Source organism: Megascapheus bottae, chromosome 6, assembly GCF_031878675.1.
Source record: "Megascapheus bottae isolate mThoBot1 chromosome 6, mThoBot2.hap1, whole genome shotgun sequence".
Classification (NCBI taxonomy): domain Eukaryota; kingdom Metazoa; phylum Chordata; class Mammalia; order Rodentia; family Geomyidae; genus Megascapheus; species Megascapheus bottae.
In genome coordinates this window covers 49,777,944-49,802,487 of record NC_143514.1, presented here as the reverse complement: position 1 = coordinate 49,802,487, position 24,544 = coordinate 49,777,944, and the positions used below count along the sequence as shown (strand labels likewise).

The 24,544-nt window shown below is 45.2% G+C and overlaps 1 protein-coding gene across 1 annotated transcript in view; it reads right to left on the bottom strand.

Moving 5' to 3' along the window:
* Glis1 (GLIS family zinc finger 1) overlaps window positions 1-24,544 on the bottom strand; it is a 68,447-nt gene that overhangs the window by 21,343 nt on the left and 22,560 nt on the right. The window lies entirely within an intron of this gene.

The window sequence follows — 24,544 nt, the reverse complement described above, 5'->3', positions numbered from 1 at the left end:
GCAGTGGGCAGGCCTCTGCCCTGCTCCAACCTCTCTTCTTGGAGTGCTTTCACATGATTTTCCTCCAGGTTTCTTCTGCTCCAGTCTACACAGTTGTCCAGAAGCAAGTGACTTAGAAATGGACACCTCAAGCAAACTTCCTGATTATAGTTCTGGCCTAGTACTCAAACCTCCGCACCCTCCCCTCCTTTGCTGCCTCTGTGTGTGTCCATATTCTAAATGACAGAAATCAGCTAAGCCATTTCCAGCTTTTGTTCCTGTAGATTGTGCAATGAATAAACTCTTCCTTGGCCCTTCAGCACTGCCCTCCTCCTTGGCCTTCAAAGTCCAGCTCAAAGGCTGGTCGGGAGAGGCAGCAGACCTCAACCCTGTGGTATATCCGGCTGTCCCTTCCTGCTCCCCTCCACCTCCTCAGCAGGACTGAGACTCGGGATGTACACAAAAGTGGCTAGGATGTGGTGCTAGGAGTTTAGCTATGCAACTGTGAAATATGAAGCACCAATGTTCCCCTCTCAAAGACATTGGTAAAGTGACTACAACAAAGGACAAAAACTAAGTGTGATGCCAAAACCCAGGTGCTTTACTTTCTGCCATTCTGGGAGGGGAAGATGACCCTTTGGAAGGAAGGGACTAGCCAGGGCACCTAATCTAGACTAGGAATGAAGTGACCCCAGCCATCAGCATAAGGGCAGTAAGGGCTCTCATAGCAGTAGGTAGTAGACAAAGCATGGATGCCTATGTTCCCCAAACTCCAAGGCTTCCACAAGCCTGATGTTCCATACCCTTCCCCTGAGCTCATCTGCAGAAGAAGGAAGTTACTGACAGCTTCACAAATCTGTGTCTGCATCTGGAACCCTCGACTTCCTTCTTCTCTGAGCTGGGACCTGTTTCTTTTTTTGCCTTCAAAGGCACTTACTTTATCTGTTAGTGAAATGAAAGGCTTTTCATAAAGAGGATTGTGGGCAGAGATCAGACATGTGGTCCAACTGGCTCATCCCCTTGGCCCTCAGTGGGGTGGGGAAGGTTCTAACCTAGAGCAGCTCTGCACACCTGGTAATTTCTGACATGAAATTGTTCATTTGGACCTATTGGCTCCAGCCTGTATGGAGTGAATTGAGCTATAGAGAGAACTCTGCCACTCCAGAAGCACAGAAGCCTATAAAGGAGACATATATCCTGTCTTAAGACATCATGCCTGAGATGTTATAGAGGTAAATGGGTGGTGGCAATGCAGAATGGATACTTCTGCCAGCCTGGGCACCATGAGACAGCTGTCTGGGGGACTAAAGAATTGGGGAGTGAGTGTGGAAGGTATGGGAATCCAGTCATGCCAGCACCCACGCATTTACTCCTTTATCCCCTGTTCTGCTTAAGCCCAGAACCATGACCTGCACAGGCCACGGGCATAGTGGGCCAGGGAAGGGCAAGTATGGAAGCATCAGGGTCACTTCCATTAGATTTCCTGTGGAGATTTCTCTGTTCTCACATGGAGTGCGTACTGTGAGGTGCTTAGTGGATGGAGAGCCTGCAAGGAGGTCAGAGGCTAGATCGCCAGTGCTCAAATATCAGCCATGACTCTTCATTCTTCCTCAAGGATAGTGAGGATCACAAAAGGGCCTTAGAAAGGGGCCAGGGTAACATAGGTGCTCTAGGAAGTTACCCTTGGCTTCTGGTGACAGATGTGGCTAGGAGAGGAGACAGAGTTATACTAGATATTCACAGAAGAGGGAATCAGGGCAGAACTGCTAGATAAGGACCCAGACATAATACCTTCTGAAGGCCTGGTCACAACTGCAGGTCTTGCTCTACTGAGGTCAGTCCAAGGCAATCCCTTTACAACTGTTTTTCAGAAATGGTCTCCCTTCTATTTCCAGATGCTGTGACTGCCCTATACATCAGAACCAGAAGGGAATCCTGTGCTCATCTGCAATGGCCTTGTGCCAGGTTCACCTCTATGTGTGATGAAGGAGCCTGGGCTCAAGCGAAGAGCTTCCTCTCAACATCCAGCTTGTTTTTTGTTCCTTGCTGGTCTGTGCAGGGAGGGAATGGGGCCGGCTGAGGGCAATAACTCCTCCAAGTTGCGTGATTTTTCTGACTTTGGGAGTGTCTGCTCACTCTGGGGATCAGTATATCATCTTCCCCCAGGAGTTCATGGATCCCTATCTGGGCCAGCCCTCCATCTCAGAACAATTGTTCTCACTCCAGCTTTGTTCAGATGTGCTCCTCCTGGGACACCTTCTCTTCCAATTCTCTGACAATTTAATGCACACATTTTTCAAAAGTCTAGGATCTACAGATTGTATTCTTATTGTCCAAAATGGTCCCTTTTGCCTCTCCCATCCTTACATACCCCACATATCTGTTAAGGAGTGATGGCTGTCTACAAACCTCTCAGGAATCTCCTTCCCACAGGCCTTCTTGAAGCCTAAATGGTTTTTCCATCCTTTACTCATTCAGTAAACACATACACATACCCCTTCTGCCTAAACACTGCCTTCAAACAGACCTTCCCCATCCCCTCTTCACTGTCTCTAAGCTTACTTATAGCAGAAGGATCTCACTGTAGTCCCTATCTTCTTGCAACAACTCCAGATTTGAGAGCACAGCCAGTATCTCCATCATGGCAGCAAAGGTGGGTTAGAACCGGGGTAGCTTGGTATGGTGAGTGTGTGAGGACACTATGCCACCAGTGTCCATCAGACAGACAGACAGACACACGTACACACACAGACACACACATACACACGGAATGCTTTTGAGTGTCAACTCAGCCTTGTCCTGTGGTTGTTGGGAATGCCTGATGGTAGTGGCCTATCCTTCAGATAGACCTAAAAAAGAAGTCAGGTAGAGAAGGGGAAGGAGTACTGCCCCTGGGATGAAGATGCTGCATATATACCTAGCAGAACCACACTCCCTTCAGGGCTGGAAACCAAGACTTGCTTTGGGCCTTATGGATTTGTGAGTTCTACCTGCAGCATCTGCCAAAATTTCCGTGCTCCACAACTGCACAAATGGAGAGAAGCATCAGGGCAGCAACTGGTATGTCCAGATCTGCTAGACCCAGCGTTGTTATAAATGTGGTCTCTTTTCTCTATGACCCTCTGGGTAGGTGTGACTATGGCACAGCACAGTGAGTAAAGTGGTTCAGACACAGACTGCTGTAACTAGCCAGCTGTTACTTTGAATAATTAATAAGTGATCCTAGTCGCATTATTTTGAGTTAGGGAGCCTCAGTTCCCTTTGTATGACTGACTGTTGAGTTTTACCAACTGTGGAGTATGATTGTAAAAATTAAAATAACACACAGCAAATTCTGATTTTGCTGCCATATAAAATGCATTAATTGTAGCTGTCACTTAAGGTCACAAAACAGGTAAGTAGGCCAGGCACTGTGATTCACACAAGTAATCCTAGCTACTCAGGAGGCTGAGATCTGAGGATCAAGATTTGAAGGCAGTCCAGGAAGAAAAGTCTATAAGACTCTTATCTCCAATAAACCACTAAACAGATGTCATAATTGGCACTCTGGCAAGTGGTAAAGTGCTGGACTCAAGCAAAAGAAGCTCTGGGACAATGCCCAGTCCCATGGTTCAAACCCCAGGACCAGAAAAGGAAAAACAAAGGTCAGTGGTAGAGTCTGTCTTGGGTGGTAATTCCCTGGATCGTTGCCCCTCTGCAGAGTTGTGTATGTCTTCCCCACTTCCCCCATATCCACATGGGGATGAATGTACTTAGAGCCCTAGGAAAGGCCTGATCTGGGGCAAGGGGCTTTTAGTAGTGGGCTAGGGAATTACAAAAGCCTCCCTGAAGAAACTGATGTCTAGGTAAGATTTTGGACAGACAGGGTATCATCCATTTCAAGGAGAGGGCAAAACATGAACACTAGCAGGGAGATTGGTTGGATTATGGAACAGTTGATGATCCACCGAGGCAGAATGAAGGCAATGGGGAAAGAAGAGGCGAAGTAGGAAGAGTCAAAGCTGCCTTCATTCACGGACATGAGTGGAGATGGATTCTAGAGTAGGTAAGTTTATGAACTTTTGATCCTAAAAGACTTAAAAAATTCTCCTGTGTAATTGCTGACATAGCTCAGAAAATGGTGTGACTCAAGGGTACTTCTGGAGTCCAGTGCTACTTTTGCTGGCTAGATCACTTTCTACCTGGATAACTGAATCAGGACCCTGTTTCATCTTCTTTGGCCTCAGCATCCTACCTACCACCAGTGCAAGGAGATGCCATTCTTCAGGAGGTGAGAGGTCTGCCTCTCCTCCTCTTGTGTGATAACCAGGCCATCATGTATTCTGATGCTGGACAAAGCCAGGCCCAGCCCAGGCCATGAGCTGGTGGTGGAAACTATCTCTGTCATGCTACCACACAGAAAGAAAAGAAAAAAAATGGGTGATATAGTGGAGAAGACAATGTGGCTGATCCACAGTACAAAGTCTTGAAAGTTCCTGTTCCCACATGTGGGGCGTGTTACAAAAGAAGATTAAAATAATGGGGGAAAATACCCCAGGAACCGTGAAGCCCCAGACCATCTGGAGTTTTATAGTAGGGGAAAAATCAGAGCCTAATTGAAAAAAGTCCACTGCAATCCGTTACCACTGCATGTAGCTCTCAGGACAGAGAGAAGGAGATGAAAGACAGAGAGGCGTCATCATAAAAGGGGATGGCATCTTTCTTTCCAAGCCAGGCCTGAGGATCCTTCTACTTACTGGGCAGGGGGAGGGCCAAAGCTGAGGAACTGCTGGGCTTGGGTCAAACATGGAATCTACTGGGTTGATCATCAAATTACCCTCTCTGAGCTTTTTATTCTTGTGTAAAAAGGCTAAGACCATGTAGGGCAGACTATAGATGCCAGAGCACAGATGGCACTAGGTAATGTTCTCTCCCTCTGGCCTCTTGTGAAGGATCAAGGGCCTATTTCATATATGATGAGTGATCTGTGCAAGAAGCCACTCAGAGGTTTACACTGTGGCTCTACCCCACTGAGAGCTGTGAATAAGTCATACCCCATCTGCCCCCTCATTTTTCTCTTCTCTAAAATGGGTCTACCACAAATATCTTTTTTTGTGTGTGGGTCCTGGAGCTTGTACTTGGCCTGGGCTCTGTCCCTGAGCTCTTCAGCTCAAGGTTACCGCCCCATCCCTGGGCCTAGGCATTGTCCCTGTGCTCTTCAGCTCAAGACTACAACCCTACCTTTGAGCCAAGCCCCTTTTCTGGAGGTTAGATGGAGTAAGAGTCTCAGGTCCCTTTGTGCCCGGGCTGGCTTTGAAGCTTGATCCTCAGATCTCAGCCTCCTGAGAAGCAAGGATTACAGGTGTGAGCCACCATGCCCCAGCTTCACAAACATCTTTTAGAAGTAAACAAAAGTTGAGAGTAGGAGCTCGCACGCAGTTAGTGCCTAATGAACGTCAAGTTTCTAGCCTGTGGCCAAACTAGCCCAAAGGAAAGGCCCAGTTTTTCATGCCCTAAGAAGGATCTAGATATAGAGAGAGTAAAGAGGAAGTTTTGGGGGAACAGGGTACAGGGGAAACAGGGGAGGAAATGCCTGCAGTGTTGGCATTTCCAGTGACTTGCTTCTAAACAAACACATTTCTGGTTTAAGGGTAAACTATATTGGGTTACAACTGTCTGGCAGGCTATTCAGGGATCAACTTCTCATTTTTGTACAAACTTTTAAGTTACTTTACAATGATTTAGATGGGAGAAATGTGTGGTGCCACATCCTTCTCCAAGATGTCAAATAATTCAGTGGTTGGCCAGCTTTAAAGGCTAGCAAGCTGGGAACTGAAGTTTACTTTGCTGTTCACCCTCTCCCACCTCTGGCTGTTCCTGATATTATTGACCTATGATCCTGCTTGGGGTTTTCAAGAGTTACCTGAGACTCAGGTTCTTCCAGTTCTCTGGGGAATAGTTGGGAAGGAGCAAACATGAAACGCTGAGGTGGCAGGTCTGGAGGCACTGGCCTAGGCTCCATGCTGTGGATTTGGGAGCTGGGGACCCTTCAGGACGTGGTTTAGCTGCAGGCACAAGAATGCATGGGCAGCTATGTGCAGGAGGAAGCTTGTGTACTTATGGCAGCTATCACAGACACTAGCAAATTGGGACTGGACCAGACCCTTCCTAAGCTCCATTTCCTTAAGTCTGGTTAGGTAAGTATAACAGCTCATGTTAGAGGTAGAAACAGAGGGCCAGGGAGTTTAGATTATGTGTAAGGGTTCCACAGTTCTGGAAGGATGGAATCTCACCATAGTGCTGAGCTCTGTGCCCTAGAGCACACTCCTGTCCTAGCTAGCCATGACTATGGACCTCATAAGATTCCTTCAATATGGAATCTTCTCAATGTTCTCAGCTCACTGAGCCTTTATAACCATCCAGAGAGGCTGGCAGATAGTACATAGCAAGGCAAGGGAGCCTTGTGCAGAGTAGTCATATGCCTCCTGCCCAGAGCTAGGCAGCGGGGTGACTGTTTGGAAGGAGGAAGGTGTGATGAAGGATGCAGACATCTTAACCACTTCTCATCAGGAATGCAATGATGCAGGCCCTGATCTGCGAGAAAGGCAAGAAATATGTTTTCATTAGTTGAGGGAGTCCTTGGAAGACAGCCAGAGGTCTACAATGGCCTTCTACAAGTATATGGAGCCCTCCCCAAAGGAGAAGATGCCCGGGACTGAGTCTGCTTCCACTGGGGCCTCAGTGGAGAAGTGGGACCCAGGAGATCCCAGTGCTGAGCTGTGGCTAGACAACATTGGGATATGGAGAGAGGAATTGCTAAGAACCAGGGCCTCAGAGGGGCAGCCAAGAATGATTGATAGGTGTTCCTGTGTGTATTTGCACACGTGCCCTTCCCCTACTAAGCCACCCAGACACAGAAAAACAGACACACTTTCTAAAATATCACACCTTTCCTTCCAACCAAGCTACGTTAGTCACAGATCTCCATAGCACCAGTCCCACCTGTCATTCTTAGCAACTGAGGGCCACATCTTGCATAAGACCACAGAGCTCCATGTAATAACTTAGTATCATTAATTGAAACCAGTGCCTAAACTCATTTAGTATACACAGTAGAAATAGATGGGAAAAATGATGACAACCTGGGCCAGATAAGCAGCCTAACACACACATGTGAGCTAGTGAAGTAAGTTATCAGCAAGATCCAGTTCACTCAGAAACCAGCTACATGTAATCCAACCATGACAAGAATGAAAATCTAGGGACAGAGAGAAGTGAATCTTCTTAGCCCCAGGATAGGTTCCTCTCTGCTTCTCTAAAACACCTTTCTTCTTTGGTCTTGACAGTAACCTTGTAATTGGTAAGACTGGGTCTCTGCTTTCAAGATGGATAAACTAGGGCACTGAGTAGTGAAAGAAATGACATAGGGATTTAACCTTGAACTATCTATCCTGGGAATTTGAGAGTGAGATAACAAAGGTGCCTAGTACACAGTAGGCCTGTACCATATAATTCTTTCTGTAGCTAGTGCTAATGGTGGCTGGGTGATTTTTCTCAAGGAGGCTGAGAAAAGGGAGGCCCATATCCTTGGGCAGGCCTCTGTCTAAGGGCTAATCGGTTTGCCAGAAGGAAGAAAAAAGCTTCAGCCAACAGCTTCAACTTTACCCCAATTATTCTCTATCCAATGTGCATAGGCACATCTGGTTACCTATCAGATTCAGGCATGGAGTAGCTGCCTGGGCCAGCCATCTACAGAGAGCCCCTGTCCCTGTTCTTGTCTCAGTTACTGTCTGTGGAAGAGTACATGTGGAGTAGCTGCCTGGGCCAGCCATCTACAGAGAGCCCCTGTCCCTGTTCTTGTCTCAGTTACTGTCTGTGGAAGAGTACATGTGGAATAGCATTACCTACTTCTACTCAAATCTGGAAGGGGAGAAAACAAAGCAAAAAGCAGAGGAGCAGCAAGTTCCCAAGTTTGAGGTTTCAAACTCCTAGGCCTCAGGGCCAAATGGAAAGAACTTTGGAGACAGGCATGAGTCATATTGCGGTTAATATTCCAAATGATATTTTTTTTTTGCAATAAACCCATCTGAGAGTGCCCAGCACGGCACCTGGCACAGAGTATTCTTGTGACTATCTGTTTGTAGTAAAACATAGCAACAAACATCTAATTCTTGGGGGGAACTGGAACAGAGCTGGAGGTAGTGAGTAATGCTGGGCCTTTAAATTAGTAGGGGGCCAGGAGACTCATCCCCAAAACAGTGCTCCAGCTAGGATAGGGGATCTAGGCAAGGGAGAAGGACAGCTGCTACCCCGCTTCTGAGTCAAGCTACGAAGCTTTGTTTATGCCTTACATGGTTGTTCTTCAGAGGCTTCTAGATAGTAGAGCCACAGTACCCCCTTTCTTAGACAAGGAAATGAAGCTCTAAGAGAGGCCAAGCTCAAGACACTCAAGGGCAAGCATCAGGAAAGGCTCGGGGATGTCTGAAACCAAAGCCCTCGATGTCTTTACAGGATGTATATTGAATAAAGACAGAGTGGCCTATGGACTGAAGAAAAATTGGGCTGCAGAAAAAAAAAGACATTCCTTAGAGAAAAAAACAAGTATCTACACATCACCAGAATATAATACTAGCAGTAATAACTACTATAAGTCTCCAGCCAGCCAGCCCAGTCTAGATTAGAGCTCTCTGGATGGGTCTAGGACATTCTGTAGGGTCCTGCCTTAGAAGTGCCCTTCTGTCAGGCTACTGCCCAGCTCTCACAGGAGTACTCCCTCCCATGGGCCAGAGAAAAACATCCCCTGATAATCATAGGGAAGATCTAACCACATACATTGAAAAAAGAGGAGGTCCTGAGGGGAAGGGCTTGAAGCATTCTACTGAGAGCCCAAGGGAACAAGAGGAGCTCTCCTAGTCCTGGCCCGCACAGATGGCTGGCAGGCAAAGCTGAACTGTTCTGTTCAGGGAGATGCCTGGAACTCATTAGCAAGACATCAGGAATAATGTAAAATTAAAACATTTAGCATTGGCTTTGAAAACTGAGGATAAAAAGAGAATGATGTTATTGTGCTGAGCTGCTTAGCTATGACCTGGGCACCAATAATTTACAGAAAATAAATTGCCACTTGTTACCTGAGTTGAGCCAGGATCCTGAGGCTGCTACAGAGTCTGAGGCCTCAGCTGCATTCAGGGGAAATCAGGATGGAAGTCTGGATGTAGTCCAGACCCTCAAAGGGAGGACTTTGTGCTTATGCCCCCCTTGACTCTTTCTTGCTGGCTTCCTTGCTTCTATCTTGGCCATTATCTCTCAAATCTGCCATCTGCCCTATACCAGGGATTCCAGAATTTTTAGCCTTCCTGTCACTGCTTAAAACCCATTCAATGGTTCAGGATACAAGCTCTTTGGCCTGATGTCTCCAATCTCTTGCCTTATGGCCTCTGTAGCCCTTCTACCCATGGCTGGTTCCTCTTTACCCTAGTAGTTTGCAGTTACACTGACTATCTGGCCATCTGAACCTCACAGTGATTTCCCAAGTCTGGGGTTTCCTCAAGTGTCAGGGCCCACTTCCAAAAGGGCTTTCTCTGCAGAGGCTCTGGGCAAAACTGGACTTCTCTTTGTACTCACCCAAGCCCAGAGGTAAAAGCAGGTGGCTAGCAGACCAGGATGAAGGAAAGTGGAGACTTACCCCATGTCAGGTCTGGCTCCAAGGCCTTCATGTTACAGGTGAGGATACCAAGGTAGCACAGAGAGCACAGAGCTTACTTACCAAGGCTGCCTTCCATCTGGCTGTAGCACTGTGAGCTCCTGTAGTCTTTGGGCAGACCCTTCCTGCTTCCACTAGCTATTCTGGTGAACAGGGTATACTAGATTTAGAACCTGATTCTCTTCCAAGTCTGTGACTGGTATAAATCACCTAACTTCTGGGCTCCAGCGTGCTTGCTACACCACTATAATAAGGATGGTGCTTCCTCAGGTTGTGGGAAACCAGAGCCAGATAGTGCTGTAGCTCAGTCTACTGCTACTTGCACCCCCTGTGCTGATGGAGACCCTGAGATCGAAGGCCACAAAGGACAAGGAGTAGGACAGGACAGAAACTCACGCTCCTGGAAGTCTGGCCAGGGTCAATGGGTCTGAATTGTAGAATAAAAGAGCAGACTAAAATTATTCAATCCTTCTCTAGCTGTTCATTCATTACTCCCTCTCCTCATTCACTCATTCAGCTAACTGCACACAATGATATATTCAAATACATTGTTAATAAACAAACAAGATTCCAAACAACGAAATTAGTATTATCTCCATTAGTGAGGAATGCAATTACCAGCATCATAGAAAAAAGCTTAAAACTCTCGAATGTTTAAATGGTTGTTAATTCTGAGTATTTTCCTTTATATTCCACTCTCTTCATTCAACTTCTTCATATGCTATATTCATTGCTTCCTATTTCATATAGTGCTATTCTATTAATATTTTAAAAAAGTAGTGGACAATGTAATACTTTTACAGACCTAGGTTTTAATTTTAGATTTCTTACTTCAGCATGTGACTGATCACAGGACCTTGGCCACACCCGCCCTGTGGAGTCCTGGCCTGCTGGATACTTATGACACAGACAATCTGAACTCAGTTTCTGCATAAAAATATGGAGACCACACCATGGCATCTAGAGTGGATCTAAGGATTAGGGAAGCTTAAGGGGTCTGAGCATTAGGGAAGCTTAACAGCCAACTTTCCTGTGTCTAGGAACGGTGCTAAGTTTGTATCAGGGACTCTGAGGTCTACATACTGGATGTACAGAAGTCATGGATGCCTCTTCATGGAAAGGGCATCGCTAAGCTCTTGTGTCACAGGTGGTGACTAGTGACAACTGAAGCACCTCAGGGAGACAGAGTGGCTGATTTAATTAGTAGTGACAGAGAGGCCAAGGGCTACACTCTACTCCTGAGCAGCACCATTCGGCACAGAGCACTGGGAGGAGCCACGATTCCTGTACCCTAATAGATGCAGCCTTGAGCTGCCTGGATGGGTTGGGGCTTTGGATCAGAAAGACTGGTGTAAGTCCCAGGGCTGCTGCTTATTTGTTTGCTTAGGTCCTCAGACATGTTACCTAAACCCCAGTTCTGGAGCTATATTCAGGATGGCACAGTTAAACTGTGGGCTTATTATAAAGACTACACAGATGAGAGCTGGCAGAACAGGGTCAAGCCAGCAATACCAATACTCCAGGGAGAGATGGTACACTCTATGTAGCCTATACCATCACAATATCTCTGCTTCCTTCAATATTTTTTAAAATTATTATTTATTTATGTATTTATTTATTTATTTATTTGTCAGTCCTGGGCTTGAGCTCAGGGCCTGAGCCCTGTCCTTGGACTTTCTCAAGGCTAGAGCTCTACCACTTGAGCCTTAGAACCACTCTTGGCTTTTTTCTATGTATGTGGTACCAAGGAATCGAACCCGGGTCTTCGTGTATGCTAGGCAAGCACTCTACCACTATGCCAAACTCCAGGCCTGCTTCCTTCAATCTTAATCCAGAACACCCTTTTGCTGTCTTTTCAACTGGCAAAGTCCTGCTCACCCTTTAAGCTCCAGCTCATAAGCCACCTCCCTTGATTCCTTGGGTCCCCAGTCATGCTCTTCTGTCCATCAAAGCCCCAGACTCAGCACTGCAACTGTGAGCTTTGGGTCTCTTTAAACACAGGGTGGGCCTGGTCTGATTAGCTCCTTGCTCTAATTCCTGACAATGGACACTCAGAGCCGGTCTGCTGATTCAGGGACCCAGGATAAGAAGCCTCACCAGCTCCCAGATAGACTTGGGTTGCAGGCAATAGAAGCACCAGTGGGTCCTGCTGGAGGCCTTACTACCTCCCTTCACAGTCACAGGGCTAGCTCTCTTGGGTGCTGAGCACCACTATCCTCCATATGTGCCAGGGGGTGGCACATGTTATTCATCCCTGTGAAGTCTGTTACTAGGTGTTCACCTGAGTCCAAGAAAACCATAGGTCTACTTTGTCTGTTTGTTGTATGTTGGTACTGGGGCTTGAACTCAGAGCCTTAATCTCTCTACTGCCCCTCCCTCCCCTCAGAGTTCTTGCTCATAGCTGGCACTCTACTCAAGCCATGCCTCCAGTCTGACATTTTGCTGATTAATTTTAGTAGAGTGTCACCGTTTTTCTTTTTAAACCCCTCTAGACTAGCTTCAAACTGTGATCCTCCAAGTCTCTGACTCCTCAGTAGCTAGTATTATAAATTTTGGCCACTGGTATCCTCCATATTTATTTATTCTTGACACTTCATCAAAGTTGAATTATATAACATGGTCTTTTATCCTAGGCTTCTCTTACCTTGTACTGTGTTTTCAAGGCTCATCATGATGTAAAATATCTTCTATTTTAATTCTTTTCTTAAATAATATTTCATTGTAAGTATGTCTTTATTCCTTCACTGATGGACACTGAGGTTTTTGTTTCCACTTTTGGACTATCATATTAATATTGTGGTGAAGATTTACATGCAAGTTCCTATATGAATATTTTGTTCTCATTTCTCTTTGCTAATACCTAAGAATAGTACTGGCAGATCCACATAGATAGTAAATCTGTTTGGGAAACTGCCTGACTGTTTTCCAAAGCCACTACACTATTTTATACTTTCACTGTCAGTAGATGATGATTCCAGCTTTCTACATTTCCCCGAGCACTTCCTATCAACCATCTTTTTTTATTAGAGCTATCATACTGGTGTGAAATGGTGTGTCCCTGTAGTTCTGATTTGCATTTTCTGATGACTAATGACGTTGAACATATTTTTCTATGCTTTTGGTCATTAGTATATCTCACTGTAGAAACATCATACAGGTCTTGCATCCATTTTTAAATTAGGCTACTATACTATTTCTAGAGATTACTGAGTCATAAGATGTCTTAAAGATAGTCTAAGTATATGCCCTTTCTCAGAAATACAACTGCAAAAACCAAATTCTTAAGCTGAAACAACAGCTAACATTTATGAAGTCCTTACCATGTTCCAGGCCCTATAGGTTTTTCTCCTCTACAATAGGTACATGTTACTGATGAGCAATCACAGAGCAGTCCCAACTCCAGCTAGGAAGTAGCAGAGTGGAAACATGGGCATTGTAGATGATCATGGCTCATCCTGAAGCAGTACCACCTATGAAGCAGTCCTCCTGGGGCTGGCATGGGCCAACAGCAGCAGGAGACCCTGGGAGGGAGACAGGATTCTAATAGGCAGCAGGACCACCAGGCTGAGCCTGGATCATGAGGCTTCCCCAGTCTTCTGCCAGACTGACAGATCTGGACTAGATTTTATTCAGGAAGAAGGCAGTTTCTTTATAAGCCCACATGCTCCAACTGGGAAGAGCAAGAATATCTTCTCATGGGGATTCCAGACTAGCTTAGAACCATCACTAAAAATAATTGATGATGAAGATTTGGGATGACTATGTCAGCACCAGAGGGAGCTCAACCATTAGCACATTAGCAAGTGAGCATCCCTGGCTTTGTGCCACATCACACTGGGACTACAAGCCTGCAGTATTTGGGGAGGTGGGGAGCAGAAGCTTGGGGGGTCTCTGCCTCCAAGTGCTGACTGTGCATGGAAGTCAGGTCCAAATTGCCCTCTGACCTCTGAATCTGGGTATCCACCAAACACCAAGTCTGGAGATCAGACAATTTTTATGGAAGAATATTCTGGTTATAAAGTATGACTAGAGAAGAGAAGCCCAACAGTAAGCTGAGTAAATTGTGCCATAAGCCACAGATGGAACTATAATACTGACACACACACACACACACACACACACACACACACACACACACACACACGATAGTTATGCTGTGCCATGAAATTCCAGTTTTTGTGACTCAAATGCTACTTTTAACAATGTTAATCCTTTTTAATCCCTCAACTTCCACTGGGAACCTGGGTCACAACACCTCATCTGAAATAAGGGGTGACTGGGATTCACATCCTGAAAACCTTGGCAATGGTGTTAAAAGCCCTTGTTGAACACCTTCTTGGTGTAGGCACTTGGTGCATGCTGTCTCTTGGAATCAGAATTGATACCAAATCAGTATCTACTAGGAAATTTGGGGTTGTTTGCTTTCTTTTCCTAGTCTGTAAAATTTCAAGTATGACTGTGTCACACTTCTAAAACAAAACTTAAGTGTGGGGAAGTTGGGCGGTAGCACGTGGGATCCATGGCGGTCTAGCTACACTTTGTCCTGTGTCCAGGATGGAAGACCTCCCACAGAGGGAGGAGGAGTACCCTGGGCCTCCTCTGAATGCTCAGTCCCTCACATCCTACATCCTCACAGTCCAAATGGAAGACAGTTCTGTCCCTGAAATGGGTGATAATCCTTGCCCTGAATACTTCTTAGACTATTGGAAAGAGGTCAGACATATGTTTGATTATATAATATTTGTCTCCCATTATCCCCTCCCCCAGCTGCACTCCCAACATAACATGTATCTAACTGTATAAACACCCTCTCCAATGCATAAACACACCTACACCAAATGCACACTTATCCCCCATATCGCTGCATCCAGCTAGGAAACTCCCTGGTCCCACTGTAATCCTACAATCATACATACCTGTACATACTTTAAGCACCCTAAAAACTCATTCAGGTCCAACATATATACCCTATCTTCTAGTCACCCAGAAGCTTGGCACACTCAGATATATGCAGACCTTTTGAGCAGTCCCTGCTCAAAGCTGCATTCCTCAAACTTCACTACTGCTCCCCAGCAGCACTTCACATACCAGCTGACACTTCGATGGGAAGCCTGTCCTCATGGGGTCACTAGGGAGGGCCCTACCAAGATTCCCTAGGCCACCTCTGCCCATTGAACTGGGTGGCCTAGGGACAGGCATCCCCTAACAGCCTCTCTCTCCTACATTCCTGTCTGTTCCAAGAATTTATTCTTTCCCTGTTCATTGATGATTAGAAAACTTTTAAGCCAGCTACAAAGATTTCTGTTTTGGTCTTTAAAAAAATTAAAACAAGATGAGGGGTAGGTGTGGGGGGGAGGGAAATGGGGACCAAGACATGTGAAAGGGTATCAATGTATGGGAATTAATGCACCATCTATCTGGCAAATATCATGTAACCCTTCTATTAATTATAATAAAAATATAGGAAAAAAATTAAAACAGATGAATTTGGGGACCCTCTGGGGTGAATTACATGACCACAGCTAGTTCTTGGAGGAGCAAAGCAACATTCCCATCCCTAATAGAAACACTCTCTCAACTTCCATCCTGCTATTCCTGGCTCCTCAGCCCCTCTACACGCCTGAGGTCTGGGCTGCAGCCACATAGGAGGCAACCTCTCTGCCAGATTTTCTATTTCTGTTTTTGTCAACAACTCTGATGGGAGTTGGGCATACAGAGGATACCTACCTCAGAGTCAGGGGGCTCTCATGACATGGCCCCTTAAACACTGAACAACCTGGGAGGCAAAAGTGCTGTCTCCATTTTACATATGGAGGAGCTAAGAGTGGAGCCAGTTCCTAATTTGCTCAGAGGCTCACCTGGTAGTAGAGCTAGTGGCAGCCTAGGCTGTGGGATTGCTAGATTTCTTAACCTCTCTTTATCCTTGCTCCATCCCATGACCCAGGAAGATCCCCATGGAAACCGCAGGCTAAGTACCTGAGACAGTACTGCCTCTGGGCTAGAAACGTTCCTGGGACTATCCAGCCTTGTTTCGTACAGCTGTTCAGATGCAGTACCCAATCTGAGGCTTTCCAATCTATCCATCTATTTACCCATCATCATCTATGAAACATTTTTGGGATGTACCTATATAAGGTGCTGTGTGCTGAAAACACAGTGGAAAAATAAGACATATGGCCACTACTATGGCTGCTCACAGATAGCAACCCAGTGAGCAAATAAGATATGAAGCCAGGTAATATGATAGGTAAAACAACCTCATGTGGCAGGGAGTAGAATGTGAGAAAAGTATGGCCTTTGACAGGAAGTAGGGAAGGCTTCTTTAAGAAGTAACATTTAAGTGGAGATCTCAAGGGTAAGAAGGACCTACTCATATTAAAGTCCAGGGAGTGAAAATTCTTAAGAAAAAAGAGGGGTAAAGAGAGGTGTTACAAGTCTGGAGAGGAAAGTGTCTAATATGTCCTGACCAGAGGGAGGTTCTAACCACTTTCTGAGAGACAAGGGTCCTTCAGGCAGAGCTTTCATCCTTGATAGCATTTGGGGGGACTCAAATAGAAATGAAGCCTGACTCCAGGACCTCTGCTTGGACCACTCCTGGTAAGAATGGCAATCTGCAGAGATTAGGCTAGAGTCACTCTACCTGACAGTCACACACACCTGACAGTGCTGCTTCTACCATCTCATGCCCTGGTGCCTCCACATTGGCCATTCCATCTGAGCTTAAAAAGATGAAGGATGGTCATGGCAACCTCTTCTTGGCCAATAAGGAACTGAAGAAACAAGAGGCCAGACTATCCTGTGAAGTTATATGATGTGTGGTAAATAGAGTGGGATTTGAACCCAAGTTCTTTCTTTAGAGAAAAAAAATCCCCTAAACAGCCCTGTGATATGGCATTTGGATAACAGATGCTGACAAGTAGTTGGGGGTCAGGTACAGTGGACCAGTCATTTACACATCTTAGTTTATGTTTCTAAAATGAGATACCAGCCAGGTACTGGTGGCTCACACCTATAACCCTAGCTACTCAGGAGGCTGAGAGCTGAGGATCACAGTTCAAAACCAGCCTAGGCACAAAAATGGTGCTGAAAACCTCAGGGGCAGCGCCCAGGCCCAGAGTTCAAGCCCCATGATTGACCAAAAAACAGATAAATAAAACAAAATAACATAAAATGAGATATGAAATCTCAGAAAGGGAAAGTGACTTGCCCAAATTTCTGGCAAGTGTAATGAGGAGAATCCAGGATTTGACACAAGTCTAACACCATGGGACTAATCAAAGAGCTCATTAGTCTCAGAGTCTTGAGGATAATGGACACTGGGGAACAGTGTATGTGGTGCTGACAGAGGTGGCATGAGAGAGGCAGCCACAGTGGCCCACCTGATTTTGAGTGCACCTGCCATCAAACCCACCAGTCAGGGCTGAGAAGCTGGGCACACCCTCCTGAGAGTCACCTCCTCTGTGGAGCACAGAAAGACTGCACTCTTTTGATCATTTGATCCTACAGAAGCCACTTATATGAAGTTGTCGCCTTCTGAAAACAGGGTGGAAGTGACTTCACAAGAAGGCAAGGGTGCATGAACAGCAGGAGTTGAGACAATCTGACTACTCTTGGGTGCCTGAAACTGCCTCCCTCTGGGCAGATTTGGGGGTTGTCTACTATGCAGCTTTTCTAGTCCTAAGGACCTGTTGGCTGACATATTCCAGAAATGGAGCTTAGATGTAGACTGGTCTCTACTCGGATGACCTACAGAGCAACATTCTAGCTAAGAAGGTCCCACTAGCTGTTCTGCTCCTGCAAACCCTCTAATCTAGGCCTTGTTTCTGTCATGATGCTATTGAAAGAGGCATGGCCTGCCATTTTGTACTTCAGAAAGACTGCACTAGCCATAGCACTAAGATCAAAGAGTCTGTGCAGGTAGATTGTGTGCTGTGTGCTGGCTTGCTTCAGGTGTGTGTGAGCAAATGAGAACAGCCCAACCCACTTCTATTGTCTAGAATGGTGTTATTCAGCTTCAGGAGAGGCCCCTATTAAATGGGAAGAGGGCCCTTGACCCAGAAGCTAGCACATGGAAAACAGCATGTTGTCAAGAGGAGTTTTTCTACAGTTTGGAGAAATTGATGATCCCTGACTATGTGTGCTCTACTCGTGGCTAGTGTCACCATTTTCCATAAGAGCAGCCTGGCACTTGGTAAGCTATGTGTGTGAGACATATGAGCAGAACCAAACTAAAACCCACATATCCTCTCCCCTCGCAGTCTCCAAGGTGACCCACAGGTCTGGACTGAAAATAGTGTGTTCACTAGGTCACATTTGACTGTATTAGCCCACTATCCTGGGTACTATACATACCATCAAGACTCTAGAATATCTCTAGGAGGAGTTATCATCATGATTCCCATTTTATGGATGAAAAAAACCAAAGCATGGACCATTATATAATTTATGATGTTCATTTGGATAGTAAGTTGGGAGAAATTGGGATTAGACTTTCCTGCTAGACTAGAGAGAGGCATGGGAGTTCCTCAGTACATGTGGCTGGCTACATGTCACATGCTAGGAGTTCTAGAGGAAGAGGAACTAAGGTAGCTGGTAATAAACTAGCCCTCTGGCCCTATGATGTGGGCCTTGAAACAGACACACAGAGCAGGTTACAGGGGCACACAATATTGTCAAGCAGTTACCATGAAATATCTTATCACTCCAATCATCTTCTGAATACCTCTCCTAATTCGCTTCTTGTAAAACCAGACAGACTAGATAAATATGTATCTTCTTTCTTTTGGTCTTTTCTCAGGCCTTAAACTCAAGGCCTGCATGCTATTCCTGAGCTTGTTTTGCTCAAGACTAGCACTTTACCACTTGGAGCCACAGCTTCACTTCTTGTTTTCCAGTGGTTAACTGGAACAAAATAAGAGTCTCATGGACTTTCCTGCCAGGGCTGACTTAGAACCCCAATCCTTATGTCTCAGCTTCGTAAGTAGCTGAAATTAGGAGCGTGAACCACCAGCACCCAGCTCTGTATCTATTTTTAAAATAAAGAACATTATAGTACCTAAATGATTTTGCCCAGTTCTTTCTAATTTTTTGAAATGTTCTGATTTCTAAGTAGTCCCTCCTTATCTGTTCTATATGCTACTGTGAAATCACTGTTAATAGAAAGGCAGAGAACACATAATTTTCCCCTTTGCATGAGATTACAACTGACTCCAGTTACTGTCAATCAAACATCATTAGGACACCTCCCAATCAAAGTAGGACAATGCCACTAATGAGTTCAGGAACCAGTCTGTGGATGATGAGTGACAGTATATGGGAGGGATGGCAGCACCAAGTCCTGCTTTGGGTATCACTTGTTAGGAAGAAAGGATGCTCTGTTAAACTCAGGCAATGTGCAAGAAATATGACTGAGATTCCAAGTTTAGGAAGTAGAACAGCATATGGTGGGGTGGGTGAAATGGATAGGGTATAATGAAAGGACCTGATGTAGAGAGGGTAACTCAATGACTCCTCCAAGCAAATCAGGACCATGTGGGATATGCACCCCAGATTTGCCACTAGCAGGGAGCCCATGGACTGAGGACCTCCATGTGTTCCCTTTTCACAGTTTCCATGATAAATGTTCCAGTTCCTCTGTTGTACTCATACTAGGCCTAACCCAGCCCGACTGATCTTTCTTGTCTCCCTTCCTGTCCCTATATTCTGGCCTACTGAACTTCTGACCATTCCCAAAGATGATACATCTACCCATATTTCCTAAAAAATTAGGAGTCAATCTGTACATCTACCATTTTTGTTCTCATGTCTTGCTAGATAGACTAAGGCAAGATCAAAGAGAATGTCCTGTTTCTGCCAGGGTGCCCAGAGGGTGCCCAGAGGAGTTCTCAGCAAAGGTTACATGAGCTTCTCTGTGTTTGTATATGTAAGACACTCTTGGTATTTTAGCACTTCTATCCTGGGCTGGGCTATGTAATGCCTTCCCAGATGAGGATCAAGCTTGACTGGTAAAGCAACTACCGGGCCAGACACCTAGGAGTCATAGCACCCTACAATCTGAAGGTTAAAACATCTGGACAACAGATAATGGTCCTGGGCCTGTCAATGTTGTCTTGGAAACCAAAATCAGGAAAGATACAAATCCCAACCTGGTGAAGGTTTGTAGTAGCAAAGATCAAAATCAAGCTGGGAGTTTGGTCTAGTGGTAAAGTGCTTGCCTAGTATGCATGAAGACCCAGGTTCGATTCCTCGGTACCAAATACATAGGGGAATACCAAATACATAGTGGCTCAGAGTGTAGGAGGTCTTGCTAGCCTTTGACATTTTTGTATAAACTCTGATCTTTTGGACTCTGGCTTCTCTAAGTACAGGAACCACATCTTTCTTAGGTGTGCCCACCCTCCTCAGAACTGACACAGGGCCAGCAGGGTTGGTGTAGAATGAAGAGTAGACTTCAAGCCTGAGAGACTAAAGCCCACAATCCTCCCTGCTATGCTACCGCATCCTCCCCTACTAGGAAGCTACCCAGAGTACAGAAAGGAGACTAGCCCTACTGGATGTTTGCTCCTTTCAGGATCACTCAAATATGCTCATTACTAAGCACCTACTGTGTACATTACCTATGGCAACAGGCTCTCTATAACCATCGTCTGGTTTATTTAGTTTCTATATGGCAGTGTCTAAGACTCAGTTTTTAAGTCCCACTCTGCCCTGATAGCCAGGTAACCAATGAAGGAATCAGTCTTAGAGAGGCTAAACATGTACTAAGGTCACACAGTGAGCAAGAGAGAGATAGGACAAAAACCAGGACCCTCTTGGCAATAGTCATCTAGGATGCTTTAACAAATCTCCAGACCAGGGAGGCACAGGTCTCATAGGTAAGTTGAGTAGCAAGGCAGTGGAGACTATACTGCATTTGTAAGTGGAGTAGGATTTTACAAGCCTCCAGCTATAATTTCATCATAGTCCGGACCTGGAAAGTCTGCATAATCCTGGAAGGCGCTGGGTTTCAGCTCAAAGACGGCTGGGCCTACTAATTGGATCCTCAGCTTATGCTGTAAATCAGTCCAGAGTGTGGGCACCATGCTGCAATCTTTTTCCAAGCAGGCCCTGTATGTCTTTACATTATTGTTGGCCGACCAGGGTCTTAAATAATTTCTGTGTAACTGAGTCCATAAATCTGCCCTCACCCATGGCTGGAAACATTGCCTGAGAGGAGACCATGTTCCCAAGGTAAATAGTAGACTGGCAGCCACCTCCTGGCTAGGCAAACATGAGGGTAATGTTCTAGAGGTGCGCTCAGGAAGACTCGAAACATGTTGAGCCAGGTAGAAGCTGAAGGAGCAAGTGAGCCCAATAGTCCCCATGGAGTGCCATCCTACAGTGTGACCCTGAGGGAGCTTAGCCCAGGAGAGCCAGTGTATTCTGTTTAGGAGGAAGTTGCCAGAAAGGGAAGATTCAGAGAGGGCCAGAAAGACTGGAGATACCCCTCTTACCATGTAGTCCCACATGTCCTTCTCTCCCCATAGCTGTGTGGCTGGTCTTACCATCCCTACTGCACAGGCTGGGAAACAGGCTCACTGAATTCATGCATACTGCCAGCAAGTAGTGAGGCACTCTGAACTCATGGTGGCCAAGCTGCAAGACCTTTTCCTGTGCCATATAGGAAGAAATGACCTAGAGGCAGACAGGTTCACAGAGACCATCTACCCAACCAGGAGAGACAAGTGGAGTGGTTACGAAGGCATTGTGACAACATTCCCACCAATGGAGACACCAGAATGAAACACAGTTAGGGAACAACTTGGAGATAAACAGAGGCTAGATGCCCCAAATCACATGAAGATGCTATAGATGTGGCTCCTGTGTGAGGATGTGCAGAAATCCCAGTGCTTATTCCTTTAATCAATTCCTCCTGAACACCTGCAGTGTATACCAGGGCTTTGCTATGTAACAAAGAACCAAGGAGGAAGTTCAGAGTCAGTGCTACTTGAAGGACCCAAGAAGGCACAGAGAAAAAGAGGTACAACAAATCTCACTGAACAGAGAAGGAACCAGGGGATATCAGAGAAGGCAATCATACCAGTGAAACAACACAGGCTCTACCTCTATGATTGGCTTATGACATAGGCAAACCTCACCCACACTCCCAGACATATCATCTGTTCCTAAGAGACAAGTATACCAGAATACTTGCAGCCTGGACCACAAACAGCAAGCTGAGCTTCCTTAAGATCCCCCAACAAAAGCCTGTGAGAGCCCTAGCCCTAGCTGTCCTCTGTGTCCCAGTCAGACCTCCTGGCTAGATCACAGGGCCTTTTAACCAGCAGGAGGCACTTTTCCAAGACCCTAGATACTGCAGAGATGCTCACTTCTTCTTTTCCTCCTCCAACAGCTACGTTCTTAGAACCATGGCAATGAAGATGAACCTAAGTCACCACAGCCTGATGTCCTAATCATGAAGTGGATAGAGGTGCTGACAGACTCAGACTGCTGTAGGATTCAGTGCAGTGATGCATGGGAAGCACTCAGCACCAACATGTGCTAGCTATTCGTGAAATAATACTTCCATGATGCTTTGCCATATACTATTTTCTAGGAGCTTTACAACAACTTCTATAATATTATTATTATTAAGCATTTTAAAGATGGGGATCTTAGGTTTGGCTTTTAGACTATTTTGCTACTCATAACCAGATTGTGCAGAAGCATGATTTTGTTGTGTTGCTTGGGTTATAGGAAATAAGGAAGATTTTTGTGGCTGGGAAGAAACAAAACACCATGAGCTAAAACAGGGTGAGTTGTGGGGACACTCCCTAAGAGAAGGTGCCAATGCCAGGCTTGTTCGTAGGTGGAAGGGCTGGATGCTCACCTCAGCCTGAGCTTGGGGAGGTGACAGGGCTGGATGTTCACCGCAGCCTGAGCCTGGGTACCTGGCCAAGCTCTTGGGTAATCTGGTGCTGGGTCCTCTCCAACTTTTGACAGAAGCAAATACCACTACAGTTAATCCCTGTACCTGTGAGTTTTACACCTGTAGATTCACTTGTCATTCCCTAAACAGAAGACTAAAACAGTTATTAACCTAGAGACGATTTAAAGTATACAGAAGGATGTGAGTGTAGATACTGAATCATTTTATGTCAAGGATTTAGATCTTGGCATCTGCAGGAAGCCCTGGAACCAATGCCCTAGGGAATGGATATGGAGTGACAACTGTTATTCCCAGGAGGAAAAGCAAGCACTACCCAGGCCTTCATGTGTCCAGAGACAAAGACCAACTAAACCATCTCACGCTCAAACAGGCAAGCAGATGGGAGACTAAAGAAACAATGAGTCACAAAGTGACTTTCCCAATGGATTTCAAAATGTAAAACTATGTTCTAGAATACAAATAAATACAAGTGAAATGTTTGAAGAAAGAAATACAGAATTGCCAAAAACAAGCAAGTAACATGAGAGGCAATCATAGCCAGTCAGACCTGACAGTGATCAGATAGAATCTCTAGAAATTGATAAGAAAATGGTATACATAACTTTTTTAATTAGTCAAAAGGCGATTAGATATGGCAGAACCAGAAAGAAGAGCTGGAAAAACTTTCATAGAATTCAGGTTAGGGTCAAGAAGCTAAAATGGCAAGAGATGGAAGCCAGATTAAGAAGACATAAGCACTTTTTTTTTTTGGTGCTGGTCCTAGGTTGAACTGAGGGCCTAGGTGCTATCCCTGAACTTTTCGCTCAAGACTAATGCTCTACTACTTGAGTCACAGCTCTATTCTTTGATGGTTAATTGGAGATGAGTCTTATGGATTCTCCTGCCCAGGCTGGCTTTCAGTTACAATATTTATATCTCATCCTCCTGAGTAGCTAGGATTACAGGTGTGAAACACTTGTGCCTGGCTACACCTATTATACCTCTAATCAAGGATTCCAGAGTAAAGATGGCAATATGGAAAGAAATAAGAGCTGAAAAAAAATGATGGCTGAGAGTCATCCAGAGCTATAGAGGGGAAATGTAAGGAAATCCACACCTTCTCATAGAATAGTAAAAATACAAACCAAAGAAGTAAAAGCTCTTAAAAGCAATGTACAAAAACCACAGAAGACTCATAAGAAAGTGGCAATTAGACTTTTCTCTGCAACAGAACAGAAGCCAGATGCAATGGGACAATATTACCAAAGTACAGAGAGAAAATAACCTAGAAATTGATAGCCCCAAACTACTTTTCCAAATGAGGGTGAAAAGTGATGTACTTGAGAAACTTTTATAAGACAAACTTTAGAAGGTAGGAAAATGATTCCAGAGAAAGATATGAAATGTATAAGAACTAATGATTCAAAAATTAGTTTATAAGCATGTAGGTAGAGCTTAGTGAGTATTGTTTTATGCTAACATGTAGACTTAAGAAAGGGTCAGAACTACAATCCTACAAAACCAGAGCATAGCCATGACTGGACAGAGACCAAATGTTCACACATGGTTAGATACAGGGTTAAGGTATAAGCCTTCTGGTCTTTTGGGTCAAGAATGCCTATTAAAAGCCAGCCAGGGCAAGAAAGTCTGTGAAACTCTCCAATTAATCACATTCACAATACATACACATATAGCTGGAAGTGGACCTATGGCTCAAGTGATAGAACATTAACAGTGAGCAAAAAAGCTCAGGGGAAAAAAAAAAAGCTCAGGGACAATGCCCAGGTCATGAGTTCAAGCCCCAGGACTGGCACACAATAAAAGGAAATTAAAGCTGAGAGCTAGTGATTCATGCCTATAATTGCAGTTACTTTAGATGTTGTGATCAGGAGAATGGGCCACCCCAGGGATGAAGACTTCAAAACTATAGGTCAACAGAAGAAACTGAGTGTGATGGCACATGTCTTTTATTCTAG